Raw genomic sequence first — 21,783 nt, forward strand, 5'->3', positions numbered from 1 at the left:
AGGGTGGAAGGCAAGCACTAGGATGGTGGGAAAATATAGCAGAAATTTTGTTGCACAATGACAAGGGAGTTGCCCTGGATTTCCTACCTCCAGATTTCTTTTGCCTGACAGAAATTTTTTTCTTGTATAAGGCATTATTTTTTCAGGTCTTAATTCATAAGATTAATATTTGATACAGGGATAGAGACCACCTCATTTTAATCTTGATTTTAATGAGAATTAGGCTAGTCTTCCATCATAACATGTGATACAAATACATAAGTTGAGATACTTATTCTTTATTGTGTTGGCAATCTCCTTATACTTTTAATTTTTAGTTTCTAAAATAAAGATGAATTTTTACTGAATGCTTTTGGAGAACCTACTGAGATAATTGTATGTTTTTTCTTGTACGAATTTAATACTTATACACTTTATTTGTAGCTTTCCGTTCTTGAAATAAATCCTACTTGGTTATGTCATAGTATTCTTTTAATATATAATTGAATCCCAACTATTGAGAAATGTAAACATTTATTCCAGACATCAGTGTGATCAACTAGAAATCTGTTATTAAGAGGGGAGGAAAGGGGCTCCCCTGGTGGCGCAGGGGTTGAGAGTCCGCCTGCCCATGCAGGGGACACGGGTTCGTGCCCCGGTCTGGGAGGATCCCACGTGCCGCAGAGCGGCTGGGCCGGTGGGCCATGGCCTCTGAGCCTGCACGTCCAGAGCCTGTGCTCCGCAACGGGAGAGGCCACAAACGGGAGAGGCCACAGCAGTGAGAGGCCCGCATACCGCACAAAAAAAAAAAGAGGGGAGGAAAACTGAATATAGTTTTCTCTGTATTCATGACCAGTCTATAGGGTTTGCTCTGTCTACTTCAGATATCATCTAGGGTTATGTTAGCTTTGTAAAATAAATTGGGTAGCTCTCTCTATTTTTCTATGTCTCCAACAAGTGTAAATATTCCTTGGGATTATTTGTTCCTTGAAAGTTTGAAAGAATTCATCCATAAAAACATCTGAGTTGAAAGCATTTTTTAAAAATAATAACTTGGCCAGTTTCTTTCATGGCCATTACTCCACTCAAATTTTCTATTTCTTGAGTGAAAAGTGTTGGGCTTGGAGTCCTGAATTTGGGTACGGGCTTTACCACTTACTGGCTGTCTCTGTTCATTCATTCATTCCATTGCTGCCTTTTAACACTAATGCCAAGAGCTGTGCTGAGCACTGGAGATAACAGTGGTAGACAAAATAGTTAGAGTCTCTGCCCTCAAGGCCCTCAAGGTCTTCAGGGGGAGACATACCACAAATAGGCAAAGAAAAAAGAAAATAAAATGCAAGCGCTTATAAGAAAGAAAGAAGAAAGAAAGAAAGAAAGAAAGTAAGAAAGAAAGAAAAAAGAAAGAAAGAAAGAAAAAGAAAGAAAGAAAGAAGAAAGAAAGGAAGGAAGGAAGGAAGAAAGAAAAAGAAAGAAAGAAAGAAGGAGAGAGAGAGGGAGGGAGGGAGGGAGGGAGGAAGGTAGGAAAAAAAGGGGCTGAGACTATGAATAAGGGGAAAGCCTCTGAGTGGATGGGTGGTTGAAGATGACCTCTTGGGCAGACACTGTGCCCAGATACCCTCAGATCCTATCAGCTTGTTCTGTGGCCCATCCCCCTGCATCAGCTCTGCTTCTCAGGGCTCACACCTGCTTCCTTTAGGGAACTGCTCTTGGGTTATTGGAGTGGGAAGTGCCTGAGGTTTAGGTTCCTCCCCCCAGGGACCAGTAGCCACAACTGACCAATACAGGAGTACAAAGCCCAGGCAGTCCCCTTGCCTGGAGTCAAGGAAAACTCCAAGCAATAATTTACTCTCCAGGGCTCCCCGTGGGGTCAGGCCTGAGATCACACACTTGCTCAGTGTCTCCCCTTTGCCTGTCCTGCATCCCAGCTCCCTTCAGTCTCCCTTCCCCACTCCAGCATTGCTTAATTAATCACTCACTCATGCCTCCCCATCTCAGGGTTTGCTTTATGTGAACCTGACCTATGACAGCCTCTGTGAGGAGATGATCCTAAAGCTGAGACGTAAAGTGTGAGAAGTAGCCAGTTAGGGGAAGAGCCAGCGAGGGTCAGGGCGAGAGAAGCTGGATTTGGTGGAAAAGAGAATAACGTGCAAAGGCCCTGAGGTAGGAAGAGGCTTGCTGAATTTGAGGCTTGAAAGTGAGCGTTTTGTTTGGGAAATGGTGAGTAGGTGGGAGGGAGGACAGGGCAGTATCCTGCACCAACATCCTTAGATTTTATCCTGCAGCTAGTGGAGGCCAAGGAAAAAGTCTGAGCCAGGGAGAGGCAGGATGAGGGCTATGTGCTACGCTGTGAACCTGGGAGCTGAGTAATGCCGCAGAAACGTGGAGGACATCAAGACTGGGGACAGAGAGATCATAGGGGCGGGTGGGGGGTGGCAATGATTTTGGCACAAAGTTATGTGGGCCTGAACTTGGTGGCTGGGGGCGGGGGGAGGGGAGCAAATTGTGGAGAGAGATTAGGAGATAAAATGGAAGAAACTCAGTAGGCTGAGTAGCATAATGGAAAAAATTTCAATTACAAAAGTAATACATGAAGATATAGTTATTAAGAAATGATTTCCATAAATAGGAAGCAAAGGCTTGGGAATAAAGCGTTCCTGGATTTGAACTCAAGTGAGGAAGTTCACCTCTCTGGGAGGCAGTTTCAGCATCTGGGAGATGAATGTGTGCCTAGGCCCCAAGGATTGTTGGGAGGAATAGATGAGAAACATAGAATTCATCGCATACCCCCTCTCTCATCCCTTCAAAGCAAAAGGGCTGAACCAGAAAGACATTCCCAGAGCTGCCTTTCAGCTCTGACATTCTGTAGTTTTTAACATCCTACAAACTGGGAGCTGAGAGCACAAAAGCCCTGTGTTTGAAGAAGTGTGCTTTCCAAGTAAGCAGAGCATGGTTGCAGTCAAAGGCGGTTTCTGAACGGCTTCAGTGTGATTAAATTCACCACTTAACCAAATTGCTTTCTATTGCCTTGTTGGATGCAGTTGCAAGGAGGTGAAGGGGCTTAATGTGCAAAGCTCGGCTTGCCTGCCTGAGTAATGAATTAACTGTTCCCTCCTGCTGCAGCCTCCTGCCTGCTGGCACCCAGCTTGCTCGCCTACCCCTAGCCGTTCCCCTGGGCAGAGGTCTCTGGTGTCACAGATCACCACGAGGATGGCCAGCATGGTGTCCTCATTGCGTGAAGTCCTGGCCCTGGCATTCCTCCCCCATTAGCATTTTCTCCCCAGAGCTGACAATGTTCACAGTAGTCTTTCAGAAAAGAGACAGCATGGTAGGGTAAGAAGACTACTTACTCAAAGTTAGGCTCTGGGACCAGCTCCCCCACTTACTAGCGTGGGACCTCCAGCAAGTTACCTAATCATAGAGAGAGCTCCAGGTCCTAAGCACTTACATGCAACAAGAGCCTTGCTGGGTGCTTTCCCACACTATCCCTTTACACTTTCCCTTCCTCAAGGCTATCAGCAGCTCCAAGGGTGGATGTTCTGTTGATCTCTGCATCCCCAGCTCCAAGTCCAGGGTCTGGTGTACAGAAGAGTCTCAGGAAATGATCTGTGTAAAGTGATGAATATAAGAAAGAATGAATAATTGGGGAAATGATTGGATGAATGAAGGGATGGAGGATAAATGAGTGGAAAGATGGATGGATTGACAGATGGAAAGAAGAAAGGATAAATGGATAGAGAGTGAAAAGATGGATGGATAATGGATAGAAGGATGAATGATGGTTGGTTGGAAGGATAGATGGATGGAAGGAAGAATAAAAGAATGGTTGCATGGATGGTTGGATGGATGGATGAAAGGATGGATGGGTGGATGGATAGAAGGATGCATGGTGGTTGGTTGGAAGGATGGATGGGTGGATGGAAGGAAGAATGAAAGGACGGATGAATGGATGGAAGAATTAAAGGGTGGGTGGAAGGATGACAGGATTGAAAGATGGATGGGTGCCTGCAGACTGTTCCTCAGAGGGAGGTACCAATCTGAGAGGTCAGCCCCCAATTTTTTTGTCCAAAGCCATTCAACATGTGCCTAGAAGTGACCAGGAGTCTTGGACTTAAGTATCTCTCATCCCCACCTATAAAATAATGGGTTAGACTAGCTGATCTCTAAGGTCTTCATTTTAGTTCCTGCCCTTGGGAACTTAATTCTTAAGAGAAGAGGGAAAATGATAATATTCAACATTGACAGTTTGGAAGAACATTCACTCACAAACATCATTTCGTGATGATGCCTCAAACAACCTGTGAGAACAGCAGGGCGGCTATATTATAAGCTTATCTTCCCCATTTGACAGACGGAGACACTGGGGTTCAGAATAGTAGCACCTGGTATTTAGAACACGCGCTCCGGAGTCAGACAGCCTAGATTCAAATCTAGGACCAGAGTGACCAGGGATGACTTAATTAACCTCTCTGTGCTTCTGCTTCCTCATCCAAAACGGCAAGGGTTAATAAAATCATTCATTCATTTATACACACTTATAAGGACACACGTGCTGTGTCCTGTTCTAGGCGCTGAAGACGCAGCAGGGAACAAAAGTTCCCAACCTCTACCCTTATGGAGCTAATATGCTAACGGAGGGAGAAAACAACAAATAAGCATGCGAGTAAGTTATAAAGTGAGGCAGCTGTAGTAGGTGATGTGGAGAACAGTGGCACAGGGAAGGGGGAGCGAGTGTTGTCAGTGGGGCCGGGGCTGCAGTTTTAAATCGGGTGACCAGGGAAGGCCTCACCAAGAAGGTGACATTTGGGTGCAGACATAAGGAGGCGAAGGAATGAGCCAGGTGGTACCTGGGAGCCCTGCGTTCCAGGCAGAAGGAGCCGTACACGCAAATCCTGTGATAGGAGCGGACCCGGCATGTTTGAGGAGTAGCATGGAGGCAACAAGGGAGGACTAGTTGGGATGAGGTCAGAGAAGTAAGCGGGGAAGGTGCACAGATCCCACAGGGCCTTGAGGCCATTGTGGAGACCTCAACCCTCAGAAGCCCCCGGGATTTTCTGCACAGAGAATTGACATGATCTGAATTAAGTTTTCAACGGATCGCTCTGGCTGCTGGGTCAAGAGTAGACAGAAGGGGATTAAGGGCGATGGTGGGAGGAATTGTTAGAGGGCAAGGGCTGGGAGGGGGGACTTGAGTCAGAGGGGAAGCTGTGGAGGAGGTGAGAAGTGGTTGGATGCTGAACACGTGTTGAAGGCAGAGCCAGCAGGGTACTGACAAGCTGGGTGTGGGTGAAAAAGGAGTCACGGGGATGGACCTAGAGAAGATTCTGCTTAGTGAAATAAGTCAGAGAGACAAATGCTGTATGACATCACATATGTGGAATCTAAAAAATAATACAAATGAGTATATATGCAAAACAGAAACAGACTCACAGATACTGTGGTTACCAAAGGGGAGGGGGACAAATTAGGGGTATGGGATTAAGAGATACAAACTACTATGTATAAAATAGATAAGCGACAAGGAAATACGTATAGCGGAGAGAATTATAGCCATTATCTTGTAATAACCCATAATGGAGTATAATCTGCAAAAACACTGAAACGTTGCTGTTTCAGCGTTACAACTGTACAGCTGAAATTAACACAATATTGAAAATCAGCTGTACTTCAAGTAAAAAAAAAGATCTTTGACCTGGAAGGAGGTCATTGCCGTTTCTTCAGATGGGGAGGTTGCAAAAGGATCACATGTGGTCAGGGAATTTGCCACGAAAAGAATGAGATCATCAAGGGAGTTATACTAGATGGAGGGAGTCCAAGACCTAAGGCTGGGGGGATAGAGGAGCCAGCAGTGGAGACTGGGAAGGAGAAATCAGTGGAGTAAGAGGAAAACCAGGAGAGTAAGGTCCCTGGAAGCCAAGAGAAGCACGTGTTTAAAAGAAAGAAGGGGTGTCGAACGTTGTGAAAGGTCAATAAGCTGATGACTGAGAACTGACCGCTAGATTTAGCAACGTGGAGGTCATCGGCAACTGTGTCCAACAACAGAGCAGTGAAAGCCTGCTTGAGTCGGTGCATGAGAGCATGAGAGGTGAAGAAACGGAGGACGGTGTGGTGGACAAGTCTAAAGGAACTTTGATGTAAAAGGAAGGAGGGGTGTGGGATTGAGGGAGCTTTTTGTTCTGTTCTTAAGAGGGAGAAATTACATGTTCATATATTGAAAGGAACAATCCTTCATCCATCATCCACCCCCCCATACATCCATCCACCCACTCATCCATCCATCCAGCTTCCACCCACCCATCCATCCCACCAGCACTTCCTGAGTGCCTCCATGTGCTGGCCCTGAGCTGGGAGCTGGGATACATAAGCCATCTGCCCTTAAGAGCTCACAAGCTGAGAACTGGGGACACAGTCAAAATTGGTAACTGTGGAGTGCAACAAATGCTGTGATCGGGAATACAAAAAAGATTATGGGAGCAAAAAATTATGGAATGCCTGGAGTATTTAGAAGGCTTCACAGTGGAGATTGATCTTTGGGCTGGATCTTAAAGGAAACATAGGAGTTTGTCATGTAGACAAAGGAAGGGTAGCTTTGTAGACACACACAGAGAGAGGAACCCCGTGCAAAGAAGTGGGGAGGGCTTGGGTTGGAGCCAGGATTGAAGGGCTTTGCATGTTCTTTGCAGACACAAGGGAGGCCATGAAAAATCTCGGGCGAGGGACTGACATGTTGAAGCATAGCTTTTAGGAAGCGGGGGCAGCCTGGAGGGTGGGCTCGGGTGTGGAGAGGACGGCAAGGTCCGTGTCCAGGAGGGGGTCGAAGGCACGGGTGTGAATGGGACCACCAAGAAGGGCGTAGAGTGCACAGCTATGAGGGCCCCGAGGCGATGCCAACCTGGAGAGAGGATGAGGGAGAGGAGTGGTTAAAGGAGGCTGGACCCTCTCCTGCCCTCGACCCTGCTCCAGCTGGGCTCAGTTTGATGTCCACACCCTGCCTGTCCCTCCCTCTCAGTGAATTGCTTCTATCTCCCCACTTCCTGGAACCCAGGAAGTATCTGGCTTACCCTCCATCACTGCAGGGACACCCCTGCCCCCAGCATCCAGCTTCAGCCTGGACCATCTCCCCCCACCCCCAAACCCCGCCAGGAGACCAGAAAGGGGAACTGACTACCTGCGAGGGTCTCACTGCCCTGGGGGGAGTGTCGGTCTCCTTTCCCCTCCTGCTTCCCTGCTCCTCCCCGGCCTCACCCTTGCTGACCTAGGATTCTCTACCCCCTTAGGCCTTCGAGGGCCCCTGGGCCCCAGAGTCGGAATTCTCCATTTGCAAAAAGAAATGACATTCATCATTTTTGTTTTTCAGATTAAAAAAGGAACAAATGCTTGTTTTTTTTTTAAATCAGATAATCCAGAAAGATAGAAAGGAAATTTAAATTATTTACAATCCTATTTCCCAGAGAAAAATCACTGCTACCATTTTGCTGTGTATCCTACCAGAATGTTTTCTTTGCTAGGCCCAAGTGGGCGTCCGCACACACCTCTTAGTGAAACAATAACAGCTGCGAACTGTACACTGTTCTATGACCTGCTTGTTATTTTTCACTTACATGGTGAGACCAGTCGGCACACCTACGTCTCCAACATTGTTTTTTCTTAGCTGAAGAATATTCTGTGGTGAGAAAGGGCCTTGATTGAATCCCATCCCTCTGCATTTAGGGTCACCTCCTCCAAAACACGTTTCCGGTATAAACAGTCCGCTGCGTACATCTTTGTCCGTAAAGCTTTGAGCAAGAAAACGGGGCTGTTCAAACTTGGGGGTTAATATGGCCCCTCCTACTCACATCATGGAGGAAATTGATTTTTATTTTCAAAGTCTGTGGCGATTAAATGAACAATGGTTGCCAGGCAACCCGTGAGTGGGGCCTCAGAGTGGAGACCAGAGCAAACAGCAGCCTCCACCCGCCCGGGGACTCAGAGCATCTCAGGCTCGCTTCTAGGTAATAAGCCCCCTCCCACCCTGTCCGGAGCACCCAGCCCCAGCCATGGTCCCCATCCCATCCTCTCCCCTCCCAAACCGACTGCAGTGGGTCACCAAACGTTTGCAGAAAACAACCCACGTGCGGTGCGGTGTTGGGTGAGGCTGCTGGGATGCACGTAATACCCCATGTCCTGGTCAGAGGTAAACCTCACGCACTCTTGAGAGGCTTAGGAATTTCGGGGTGTCATCCTATAGAGCCTACAGTGTACACCAGCCATTTTCAAGGTATTTCTTTTTTCTCGTTCTGCCTCGGGTTACCCGGTGGGTAGGACCCACTCCCATCAGTAATGAGGTGTCCAAAGGGCAGGGGTGGGGTGGGAATATCAGTCTCTGAGGAACCAAGTGGAGTCTGAAAAAGGCCCCTCCACCACGCCCACAGCTGGGGGATCTGGGGTAGCTTCTCAGGGCAGGGGGCACGCCTTTGATCAGGAGGAGCCATTGAAGGATTCTGCGCGGGGTGGCGGGGGGGAATCAGAAAAAAATCAATAATGCTGTACTTCTCCCTCCATGAAGCAGCATTGTTGGTGGGTCTGGAGGCCCAGCCTCCATCACGAAGAGGGACCGCAGGGCCCGCCTGGGCTCTGGGAGTGGCGTGGAAAAGAGCAGAGACAGCCAGGAGGCTGCAGGATTGGCACCTAGGGAAGGGAGTGGGGTGCCGAGGGAGGAGGGAAGGACCCCCCCCTGCAGCCCCAGGGGACAGTGTGGGAGAGGGAAGGAAGCGAGTCAGCAGAAGCGAGTTCCAGCCCTGTCCCTCTTACTGCATCACTCCCTGCTGTGTAGGAATCCCTGCCCTTCCTCACCCAGACAGAAGCTTAACGCCGAAGGTGCAAGGAAGGCACCTTCAGTGTCAGTGTGTGCTGGGACTTTACCCACGGTTTCTTCTTCAGCACTAGCGTTGGGCACTCTGATTTCCTCCGTTTCACAGATGCAGAAATTGAGCATCAGAACATTTGGTCGTCTTGGCCGAGGGCAAAGAGCCAGTATCAGAACCTGTCTGGTCCACAGCTCCCTCCTACACCACTTTCTTTAAATACGATTTTTAAAAAACAGCTCCTGTGCCTGCACATTTGCTGTTAGAAGTCGCTTTGTGCTAGAAAGAGTAGCTTTGGCCCGTGTCCCATCACATGTGACTCCAACCCTGCCCCTCTGGTCTAACACCTGTCATGGCTCATGACACCCATGACAGAGAAGAAAACCAAAGAATCCACCCCAGTTATCATCATACCCCCAAGTGGGCCATCACTGTGCCTCCTAAGCTCAAGGGGAAGGGAGGAGCAGAGGAGCCCGCTGCCATGGTGTTACCTTAGGCCTGAGGCTGTTCTCAGGGTCCTCCTGGCCATGGTTCTGGGGCGGGGGGTGGGGGAAGCCACCTACGGGGGTGAGAGAGATGGTGCTACGTTCCTTCTGGATGTCATTCACTCACACAGGGCTTCTCTCCAGAATGGCAGGGGTGCTTAGGAAGGTGCCCTAGTCGCAGCCACTAGGTGGTGCAGTTCTGCACCCCCACCCAAAAGTGGCCCCCAATAATCCCCGCCTGCATGTGCAGACCTCCCTACACTGACTAGGGCTGACCTACATGAACCGCAGGACATTGCAGAAGGGACAGTGAATGGCTTCTGAGGCCAGGTCTTGATGGGAAGCCAGCTGTGTGTCATGAGCACACTCAAGCAGCCCTATGAGAAGCCCACGGAGTGAGGAACTGAGGCCTCCTACCAACAGCCAACACCAATTTTCCATTCGTGTGAAGGAGCCACCTTGGAAGCAGATCCTTCAACTCCCGTTAAGCCTTCAGATAAGACTGCTGCCCTGGTCGCCATCTTGTCTGCAACCTCACGAGACCCTGAGCCAGAACCATTCTGGGATTCCTAACCCTCAGACACTGTGGGACAATAAATGTTTATTGTTGTTTTAAGCCAGCTACATGTTGAGGTAATTAGTTACACAGTAATAGATGACTAATACTAACAGAATACCTTAGGGAAACTGGTGAAGCCTGAGAACTGTGTCTGGGGGATTCTGGAAAAATCTTTATTTATTTATTTATTAAAGATTATTTATTTGTTTTTAATTTTTTGGCCGTGCCAGGCGGAATGTGGGATCCTAGTTCCCTGACCAGGAATCGTACCTGCACCCATTGCACTGGAAGCGTGGAGTCTCAACCACTGGACCACCAGGGAAGTTCCTGGAAAAATCTTTGAAACAAAGTTTTCACAGCAGGATTCAAGAATGGCACCCAAGAGATATTAGCCATGGTAGATGTATTAGTGAGAATTCTTTCTGTTACAAAAGACAGAAACTTAACTCATGAACTTAAGCAAATAAAAATGTAAGGGAGGACTCATCCTATCATTAGACTGTGTACCTTGGAAGGATGGGGTGGAGTTAGCTGTAGGCATGATGGGATTTGGGTTTACAGAATTCCAGGGTCCCAAAGTGCAAGGGCCTGAGTTGGGAGTGGACTAAGGAGAGGGCTGAGGGTCAGCAGGATTGGACTCTCCAGCATCCTCTGGGCTCTGAATAGGATGGAACGCTGATGTCAGAGGCTCATCTCCAAGGTCAGGAGAGCAGAGGGTCCCAACATACCTGTGGGCTGTTCCCCACCTGTTCCTTATATCTCAGTGTCCTCAAGCTTCTGCTCTCCACCCTCCCAAGCCTCACTCCACCCCTCCTCCTTCAGCATCAATACCTCCTGGGTCCAGTACCTCTGGACATTGCTACCTGGCCCATGGCCACTGGCCCTTACCCTCGCCACGGCCAACACTGCCCTCAGTTACCCCAAGCCTTCTGGTTTGCAGCAACAGGCTGCACCATCCACCTGACCCCCTGAGTCTGAATCTTCACTTCATCCCCACTCCTCCCTCTCCTCCCATCCCCACCCCCACTGCCCTCTAACAAGCCCCCAGATCCGTCCACAACTGTCTGTCCCACCACCTCCATCCTGCTCCAAGCCATCACCACTTCTACCCCGGATTACAGTAACCATCTCCCAACTGGTCTCCCTGCTGCCTGTCTTACCTCCCCGCCTCTCTCCTCTCCCTGCCACCCGCCACTCTGCCGCCTCTTACTTCTACCCGGCATTACTTGGCCAAGGCTGTGCACTCCACCTGAAGTTTAATTTCCCACTCTCATCTGCCAACTGAACTCCCCTTTATCCTTTAGATCTCCGCTCTGGTGTCCCCTCCTCCAAGAAGTCCTCCTGGATGCCCCAGAGCTCATCATTCCCTCCTCGGTGATGTTGTTGAACCTACCACACTCTGGTTTGTAGAGTGGTTATAAATATGGTGTCCTGAGTCAGAAATGGGATGTTAGCATTGCCACTCACCAGCTGTAGGACAGCCTGGGCAGGGACAGTGTGGGACCAGCAGCCAGGGAAAGTTCTGGCAATAGGAAAAAGAAGGCGTTCCCCACTTTAGGCAACAGAGAGGGAGAGAAGTGCAGGCAGGGTGTGGGTGCAGAGTAAGGCTGGCCCAGAGTGGAGGGCTGGGGCAGGGCTCAGACACTCGTGGGGCACCTGCCTGTGCCCCTCTGCATCACCTCGCTTAACCTTTGTAACGAGAGGTGAGTATTATTGTGCACAGTTTTGCACGTTTAGAAAGTGAAACTCAGGGAGTTTGGGACTCGCTCAGTGTCACGTAGCTATGAAGAACAGAGACAGAATCCGAACTCCAGGTCTGTCGGACTCCAAAGCCTTTCAGCTCTGACACAGAGTCTGTGTAGACCCGGTTGGAGGGTCCTGGGCTTCTCAAGAGGGGAGCAAAATGAGAGCTTAGTCAGCCTGGCCCATGGTGGAATATCCCCTCCATTATGTTGGGTGATAGACTTCTAGTAATACACTCCAAGGTGGCCCTGGCTTTGAGGTTTCCTCTTCTCATTTGTTGAATCAGTACAATCCTGCTTACCTCTAGGTCAAAACAGGACACCTTCCCTCATCCAGAGCCTACTCTCCATATCATACCTTGAAATCATCTTGTAATTGCAACATAAGTCCCAATTTATGCTGCCCGCCCCTCCACTTCTGCTGGTGCAACATGAGGATGGCCATGGCCAACAGCTCACAGCTCCTGGTGTTGGGTGAAGGGTGTGAAAGGGGATGGGGGTACTCTTCCCTTTCTGGGGATAATTTTGTTTCTCTGCTCAGCTCATCTCAGCAGCCAGCCACCTTCAGCCTCCCCAGCTAATGAATCCTTCACTTTCCATCAGCTCTGATTAGATTTTTCTGAGCCGCCAGTCTGAGCAACAGGAAGTCTAGCTTGGACTCCACCTAGGAGGGGAAGTGGCCGACTCAAGGAGGTGGAGGAGGTGCAGAGCTATTGGCAGCGGGGCAGGCAGAGAGAAATCAATGGACTCCCTGGAACTTTCATCCCTTGGAAGCCACACAGGACAAGTTTAATCATTCAATAAATATTTAGTGAGCACCTACCGTGTACCACCTCTGTTCTCAACATGGCAGTCAACAAGACAGATGAGGTTCCCACCTGTCCTCATGGAGCTGATGTTCTAGATAAACAAATAGAAAACATTGTTTGCTGTGACAAGTGCAATGATGGAAAATAATGTCTGATCCATCTCTTTGTTAGAGTCTCACGGAGTTTTGAAGCCAGCTCTCATCCCCACTCTGAATTTCTCCTGCAGGCAAAAGCCCCCACCCTTCCCTCTTCCACTCCTCACGTGGCACATTTTTTATTATGGCCTGTCACCTGCTCAGCACAGGGCTGGCCTGGCTCTCAACTGTTTGCTATTGTTCTTTTACAGAAAAGGAAGCTGAACCACATAGTGAGAGAGCGATGGAGCTGAGATTAGAGACCATGTTCTTCACCCTGCCTGTGGAGAGGGCATGAAACTGACAGCTAAAGGGGAGGCTCTGTGTTTCACTGACCCATCAGGAGCCACGTGGGGATCTGGTGGCTCACACACCCTGGACATACGGGCCATGTCCACAGAAAGTGTCCTCTTTGTACCGTTCTCACTGGAGATCTGAGGATGGCTGCAAGTCAGGAATGTGGGCCCTGGAATTTTACATTTGGACAGAGTTGGGTGGGGATAGATTAATTAAGGCACCTGCAGGTAAAATGCCCTCATCCTGAAGTCACAGATCATCCAGGCTGCATTTATCAAACTGCTATCAGTGGATCCTCTCTAATGTGAAAACCTCCAAAAGCAAAACAGACACCAGAGGAGCTGCTTTGTTTGAAGCAGGAAGACAGAGCATGGCCAGTGTCCACCAGCCCCAACCCATGGCACGTCTGTGCAGCCAGGGCCTCTGCAGAGCACAGTTTCAGAACCACTGAGCTCGTCCAACCTCTTCTTTGGAGAAATGGGTGACCCGAGGCCAGATGGTGGATTAGGGACAGAACCTTTAAGGAGCTCACTTGAGATTGGCCAAGTGGAATATAATGGAAATGGCCACCCTTTGGCCACACTGCCCTGCTTTCAAACATAGGGAGGTGAGTAGAGGACTCTATCAGGGACAAGAGTTACCTGGACTGAGAAGAAATGCCTGGATTCCAGGCTTCCAACCCAGTTCTGGGCTTGGTTTGTGTATCAGTCAGGATGACTGAAGGTTATGCTGCAGTAACAAGCATCCCTCCAAATCTCTGCTCGAAACAACAAAAGTTTTCTCTCTCTCTCTCTCTCTCTCTCTCTCTCTCATACACACACACACACACACACACACACACACACACACACACAAATTCACTGCCAGTCTGGGCACCTCCAGGGTCACTGTCCCCTGTGAGCTGACCCAGCAACCAAGCTAACCAAACTGCTTTAATCTTCTGGCACTCACTTCTCAACACTCAGCTTCAGGGCTGGCCAGGGCAGGGAAGGGGACAGGGAGTATCTGGCCCATACTTCTTTCATCCAGAAGTAAAACACATCACTTCTGCTCATATTTCTCTGGCCAAAGAAAGTCACATGGTCACACAATTCAAGAAGGGGGGCTGGGATCATTGGAAGATGACAGTGCATGTCCAGAAATGGTGGCAAGCCCTAAACCTGCCAACCACTGTTTCCAAATCAGCAAAATAGGCAAAGTAATATCTATCATCATGCCTGCACTCATTCATACATTTACGTATTCAACACACTAATTTTTACTGGGGAAGGTGCTGGCGAAACAGTGATGTAGGGTTGGAACTCGGGTCTCCTGGTTTCTAAACCAGGGCTTCACCGTCCTCCTACTCAAGCTCTCTGCCAGCCTGGCTCACATTTTGGTCTTAGTTTGGCTTCTCCCTAAGGCAGGACATGAGACAAGGATTTGGGGGCAGGGAGTTTACTTGGGAGGTGAGCCTGGGAGGCTACAGTGAGGGAGCGAGAAAGAGAGAGACAGGGCAGGAGCGATGCCAACCACGTGCGCATGAGTGAGCTGGTCACTGACATGGGCAACTGGGGCTCCATCCCACCAGGGATCCTCTGAGGAACTGTGTATAACACACCTCAGAACCGTCCTGAGTGAGGGGAGGCTTGGGCTTGGAGACCCACTGACCACCACTGCCCCGCTGACAGAGGGAGGGCTGTTCCTGCGGAAGTGAATCCCCCAGTTCACTGGTGACAGTGCTGCTGTTGAGGTCCAATGGGGGCTGTGGGATGAGCTGCAGGGCACCAATAGCATCCACTATAGATGCTGACGGAAAAGCCATGTCCGTCATGAAGCCATATGGAAACCCAACACAAACAGCCCTGCATTGGCCAAACAATGTGGGCGAGCATGTCTCATGGGCCAGCTGCTGAGATATTTTCTTCTAACCTCCTTTCCCAATTTGGAAGGAGGTAACTCCTCCACATGACAACAACGAGGGGAAACAGCAGCACTGTGGTGCCAACTGACTCGGGCGCGGGGACAGGATGGCGGGCAGCCACAGGTGCCCCAGGGAAAGGTTTCATGCTGGGCTGGACACAGCCTGTCCAGAGGTCAGAAAAATGTGAATGGGACACAACAAGGACACACAAACAGGTCTATCAGGGCACCTCCCGCGGCCAGCACGTCCGGGAGTCGGAAGACACCACCCCTGTGTTTGGAGCCTCCAGCCTCTTCGAGAACCTTCCATGGTAAGAGGCAGCACGGTGCAGATGGAAGAGTTCCAGCCTCAGAAGCAGATGCTCTGGGTTCAAGTCTTGACACCGCCACTAACTGCACACGCACCAAGGCTGATAGATCAGAAGATTGTGTGTGAAGCACACAGTTGAGAGTAGCAGTAGGAGCGGTCACTGATCCTCACGGCCAGAGCAAGGCTCGGTCCCCACTGTACAGAGGAGGCAACTGAAATCAGAAAGCCCCAGATCTTGTCCTTCAGAGCATCAGAGCAGGGCCCCCTGAGTCCCTCTGAATCCAAAGCTCCTCCGATCCCACGTTTCTGGAGCGAACCCAAAGTCAGCTCTCCAGGTGGGGACACCACAGGAAGACCTCTGCACGGGTGATGTGACCCCAGGACGAGGTGAGGCAGGAGGGATGATCACATGACTAGGCCATGTTCCTGGAAAAGTGCAGGAGACTTGTAGGGTCTCAGAAGGAGCCAGGGAGTGAGTTGGGGCCACAAAGAGCACGAAGAATCTTGTTCTTGGGCTGGTCTTGATTTTTCCATCAAGGTGGGCTTTAGGGCCCTTTTGGAGTCAATGATCTTATTGTCAACAAGTTCTGACAGGTCAGTGAGGGCGGGAGAGTCAGGGGAGGTTCCAAGGGGAGCTGACCTGTGGGGTTGGACGGGTCGGGGGGAGGGAAGGCATCCTTGTCCCCTGGGCTCTCACGAAACTAGAACAAGTGAATAGAGTCCAGGCTTATTTCAGCAGCGAGGACCCACCGGCTCCTTCTCTCACTTCCACCACATCTGGATGAGAAGTAGCATTTCCTGGCACCCCATCCTGCTCACATCCCGTGACCAACTCAGCATCTACCTTCCATACGATGTGTAGGAGGGAAGGGGTGTGGTGGGTGATGGGACGAGGTTGGAGGGGAAAGGAGTCGCATGTCCACACTGAATGTTTCTCAGAAACCTCCTCCCGTCCTGGGGCTGCTGGGCGGTCCCACAGTCCCTTGTACCTCGATCCTGAGCATTTAGTCCAGCTAGGCCTATGCCTTGGAGCCAACCTGTGAGCCCTGGGACAAGGGGCCCATGCTTGTTCTCATGGAGCCTAATATAAAGCACACAAGGATGTGAACGATTGATGCTGGAGCCTGGGACCAGGGAGAGCAAGAGGTGACCTGCCCTGGGGGAGGGTCTTAACTCTCAGATCAGGTCATATTTGGATCACCCAGAGATCCAGTGATGACTGATAGCTGTCCAATACCATCTGTAGTGCACAAAATCCTCATCCTTCCTCTGTCTCCGTTTCCTCATCTTATACAGGGAACAATAACAGTACCTTCCTCACAAGGCTGTTGTGGGGTGAATGAATGAATAATGGGACGTGCTTAGAACAGTGCCTAGCACATAATAAATCCTCAGTGAATGTTAGCTGTGTTTTGGTGGTTGTTGTTATGATGGTGATTATTTATACATTCATTCAAGCCCAGAGCCTTATAAGTAAGGGTTTGTGTTGGATGAATGATTGAAATAAATGCAAGTGGATAAAATATTGGCAGCAAATGACATCAAAGATTGAAATAGGGCTTCCCTGGTGGCGCAGTGGTTGAGAGTCCGCCTGCCGATGCAGGGGACACGGGTTCGTACCCCGGTCCGGGAAGATCCCACATGCCACGGAGCGGCTGGACCCGTGAGCCATGGCCGCTGAGCCTGCGCGTCCGGAGCCTGTGCTCCGCAACGGGAGAGGCCACAACAGTGAGAGGCCCGCGTACCGCAAAAAAAAAAAAAAGAAAAAAAAAAGATTGAAATAGACACTTGATTTGGTCTGATTAGTTACCATGATCTGGTATCCTGGGAAACTGCTGAAGAGGGAGGCTCAGAATAGACAGTTTTCCTCTGTACTGAGTACAACAAGGTACACATGGGGCTTCTGCGCTTTGCAACCCACAAAGTGGGCAGGTTCCCTACCCATTTTGCTCATCTCTCTCCTTACCAGACAGTAAACTCTTCCAAGGCAAGGACCATGACTTACGGGGGCTCCGAAACCAAGTGTCAACATGGCTGCGGGGACAGAGCATGTGCTTACAAATTTGTATTGAATGAATGAATGAATGAATATTGTCGGATTGACTCAGAAAATGACAGGACTAAACCTTCGATAAAGGACCTCAGAGCCTCGGCCTGTGAGGGGCTGGGGAATCAGGGGTTAATTATTACCCCTTGAATTGGATGAGATTAGATGTTCCCCGTTCGCTGAAATCGGATTAGGCTGTGTCCAGTTCCAAAGGGGCGAAGAGGTTGGACTTTGGGGTCCACCAGATCTGGGAGGAAATGTCTCAGGCACGCCCCAGCTTTGTAAACATAGTCAAGTTATTTAATTTCTCTGGGCCTCAGTTTCAGCATCTATAAACTCTACTTGATGATATTTGCTTCTCAGGGATGCTGTGCAAACAAAATTGCCCAAGGTGCGTAAAGCCACTTGCCCCCCGGGGAGGGAGCCATATCTTTTTTTCCCCTTTAAAATTTTTTTATTCAATACAAATTATGTCAGTAGTGTAAACTATTAAAAGAAAGAAGTTTTGAGTGAATGGGCCAATTTGCCAAATTGGCTATTTGGCAAAATGATTCTTAGCGAGTTGATTTTTGGCAAAGTAGACCTAGTGTTCTCTTACCGCCATCACCATCTCTGCCAGGGGTGGAGGCAATGAAACTTCATTATAGATTCTATGAAGTGGGGATGATAGCAGCCCTCTCCTCTCTCAAGGGATTTGGAACCACTTATGGTGGTGCAAGTGATGGAAGAGTTCTTTGTAAACTGTAGAGTGAGGTGCACATGTGAGGATCACGAACACGGCTGGAGTAGCAGAGAGAACTTGAACCTGGAGCCCAGCTGGAGTAAACCTCTCAGCCGGGGGGATAGGACTCAGAAAACACCCAGAAACCCAGTGGCGAGCTTCATCCACAAGGCCATGGACTCAGGAGTCAGACTGCCTGGGTTCAAGGCCTGCCTCTGCCTCTCTCTACTGTCTGCGACCCTGGGCAGTGACTTAATTTCACAAGGCCTGAATGCCCTTGCTGGTGAGGTAGCGTTACAGTAAGTACTTTCTGGCGCTGGGGGTTGGGACGAGCCTGTGAAGTGCTCGGTCCAGCTCCTGGGACACAGTAGCACCCGGTAAATGAGGCTGCTGCCTGTTCTCCACAACCTCACTCTCCCACCCACTCTCCAGGGGCAGCAAGACCTCCTGCCTCAGCTGGTCCAGTCTTGGGTTTGCACAGTATGAGGAGAAAATAAACCAGAAGGACAGCAAGGGAAGGGGAAGCAGGGTGACCCATCTTACAGGGGAGGTCATTATCGTAGGAGGCAGGGACCATCGTGACCCCCATTTCACAAGGGGGGTCACTGAGGCGCTGCTGGCACCAGGCTTCACATCCAGGCCTGTTCGTGCTCAAGGCCGGTGTTCATTCAGCTCAGCCAGGATCCCTCTGTGGCGCTGACTCCAGACACCGTGTGGGTGCCCGGGGCTGGAGGAGAACACACGGACAGAAACCAAGTGGGTGCTTGGCCCAGCCCAGCACCCCATCCCCACCCCAACTCCTACTCCTTCCCCATCCCTTCCACCCCCTAACTATGACCTCGTGCCCTGGGGTGCTCTCCTGGGCTGGTGTCCCTGTCAGCCTCTCCAGGATGCCGGGACAGGGACGGGATCGCCAGCTTGGCCTTTGTCCTTCTCTGCCACAGATAACAGGTAATTGCTTTTGTCCCTTATCTCACTCTCACTCCGTATTACTTCCCTGGGGAGATGCTATAACCACGGCCTCCTCCGCAAATCAGGCCAGTCTCACTTCCCTGGGGAGATGCTATAACCACGGCCTCCTCCGCAAATCAGGCCAGTCTCCTGGCTGCAAGCACCGACCGAGGGGCCACTGTCCGGGAGGAGTGAGCTGTGGAGGGGAGATTATATCTTCGGATGGCAGGGACACACTGTCCCTTGGCTCAGGACATGCCGACAGGCCACGGATGACTCCTGGGGGTATAGCCAGTGCCCTGCCGAAGAAGTGCTGGATCCAGAGGTAGAAGTGTGAATCTTGTCGTGGGCTCTGCCCTAGGTTTGCTGTATGACCTCAGGCCCAGCACTTAACCTCTCTGGGTTCTAGGTTTTTCTTGGGTCAGATGGGGACAGTAACTCTTTCCCCCATGATAATCAAGCCAGCTTGGAACCGGGAGACATCAATTCCATGTATTCTCAGTGTGTTCTAGATTCTTGTGGCAGCTTCTTTCTTTAAAATAGCTTTACTGACATACATTTGCACATATTTAAAATGTACAATTTGGTAAGTTTCGACATATGTGTACCCCTGGGATGCCATCACCACAATCAAGATAGTGAACATGGGGCTTCGCTGGTGGCGCAGTGCTTAAGAATCCGCCTGCCAATGCAGGGGACACGGGTACGAGCCCTGGTCCGGGAAGATCCCACATGCCGCAGAGCAAATGAGCCCGTGTGCCACAGCTACTGAGCCTGCGCTCTAGAGCCCGTGCCCTACAAGAGAAGCCACTGCAGTGAGAAGCCCGTGCACCGCAATGAAGAGTAGCCCCCTCTCTCCACAACTAGAGAAAGCCCGCATGCAGCAACAAAGACCCAATGCAGCCAAAAATAAATAAATAAAATTAATTAATTAAAAAAAAAAAGATAGTGAACACATCCATTCCCTCCCCACACTTCCTCTTGGCCCTTTGTGATCCCTCCTTCCCCTCCCCACGTCCACATCCCAGGCAACCCACCGGCTCATCTGCCTCCTTTCACTATAGATTCATTTGCACGTCCTAGAATTTTATACAAACGGAATTATACGCTATGTATTTTTTTGTCTGGCTTCTATTTTGAGATTCCTCCATATTGTGTATTTCAACAGTACATTTCTCTTTATTGCTAAGTCATCACCCATTAATGGATATGCTACAACATTTTTATTCATTTATCTGTTGATAGATACCTGAGGTGTTTCCAGTTTGGGGTGATTACAAATAAAGCTGCTATGAATATTCATGTACAAGTATTGAATGCTTTCATTTCTCTTGGGTAAATACCTAGGACTGGAATGGCTAGTCATATGGTATAGGTGTTTGTTTAATTTTTCAAGAAATGAAAAATTGTTTTCCAAAATAGTTGTACCATTTTACGTTCCCACCAACAGTATATGAGTTCAAGTTCCTCCACATCTTCACGAACACTTGACACAATCAGTCTTTTTAATTTTAGATGTTCCAATAGGCATGTGGTGGTATCTCATTGCAGTGCTTCTTCCAGAGAAGCACGTGGGTGTCCATGCCCCCTGCCCAAGTCCAGGTTGTCTTTCTTAATTAGGAGTTGAGGCAGGGCGTGGGGACCCCTGGAGTTCTCTGTGTGCATCTTTCATTCTTCCCTTCTGCTACTGGAGAGGCCGTTGGGGACACACGGTGACCTCCCAAGTACCTTTCCTGCCTTGGAATTCTGGGACAAACGTACTTGAGACCAAGCTCTCACCTTTGGTAAAAATTCTCTGGCCTCTCAATATCATTGTCCTATGTCCACTTGGGCGTTTAATATTTTTTGGCATTCAATGCCTTGGGAATAAGATCTCTCTCCCTGGGAGATCCTGGGATCCCAGGATGAGGTGGTGGTGGAGTAGCCTGAGCCACCTGGCCTGGAGCTGGGAGCTGAGAGGACTGGGTCTGGGGTGGGACCCATGGCTTCTTCAGAGCACCATCGTCAGGGGTATGACAGCAGCTGAAGGGCTCAGAGGCCCTCCACGCTGGGAGGCTCCCTGGTTCTGAGGCCAAGTCAGAGGGCTCTTGCCCCCCAAACCTTCTGTCCAGGCACAGATCTTCTCCGGAAGAGCTGGCACGCACGGAACAAAATTCGTTGTTTACATTTAGGACCAAATGCTTCTCACCATGTGTCTTCCATCAGAGAAAGCTGAGATATGGTTAAAGTCACCTGGAAGTAAGAGTGGAAGAATGGGTGTTTCAAATGTCTTTCTAAGATGCAGTGGGTATCACAGGCTGAGCCCTCCCATTATTCTTAGCGATCGGAAGTGAGGCCACCCACAAAAAAACTGTCTTGCGTTTCATGTGGGAAATGTCCTAGATTTTTTTGTTTATCTTAAAGAGCTTGGAAGGAACGATTCATGGAGATGTGGGAGACATGGCCAGTGACTCAGGAGGCATGATTTCAGCAAAGAAAGGGACCGCTCAGAAAATCAAGTCCAAAGCCCTCCCTCCATCATTTCAACCATTTCTAAAGGAAAAAATTGAGGTCCAGAAAGGTGAACAGACCTGCCCCAGGCCGTCCAGTCATTATGAGGTAGAGCTGGGACAATGTCTCTAAAATGAGGCAAGACATGGGGCTGCACTAGTTCCCATAAAGTAAGGAGGGTCCTTAACCACAAAAATAACATTGTGAGGGACTCGATGGAGGAGGCACACGACTCCCCTACCACCCAACTTCTCAGAGGTGGAAAATGTCTAACTCTTCGGGAATAAGATGCCATGAAATAAAACAACTACATCAACTGAGAAACAAAACCACAATTCTAATTATTCTATAATTATCTAAAAATTTCAAAAGCTTGAACAAGCTTGGGGGAAAAAAAAAACGATCTTAAAAACTATGGCCCCTGGGACCTGTCAGACAAAAATCATTAACCAGTGTCCTGGGTTCCCTGGAGGGAGGTGATGGTTCAGAAGCATAGACAGCGGCCCACGAAGCC

Source organism: Delphinapterus leucas, chromosome 2, assembly GCF_059928025.1.
Source record: "Delphinapterus leucas isolate spDelLeu-1000000601 "Yukka" chromosome 2, BTC_Dleu_Yukka2, whole genome shotgun sequence".
Classification (NCBI taxonomy): Eukaryota; Metazoa; Chordata; class Mammalia; order Artiodactyla; family Monodontidae; genus Delphinapterus; species Delphinapterus leucas.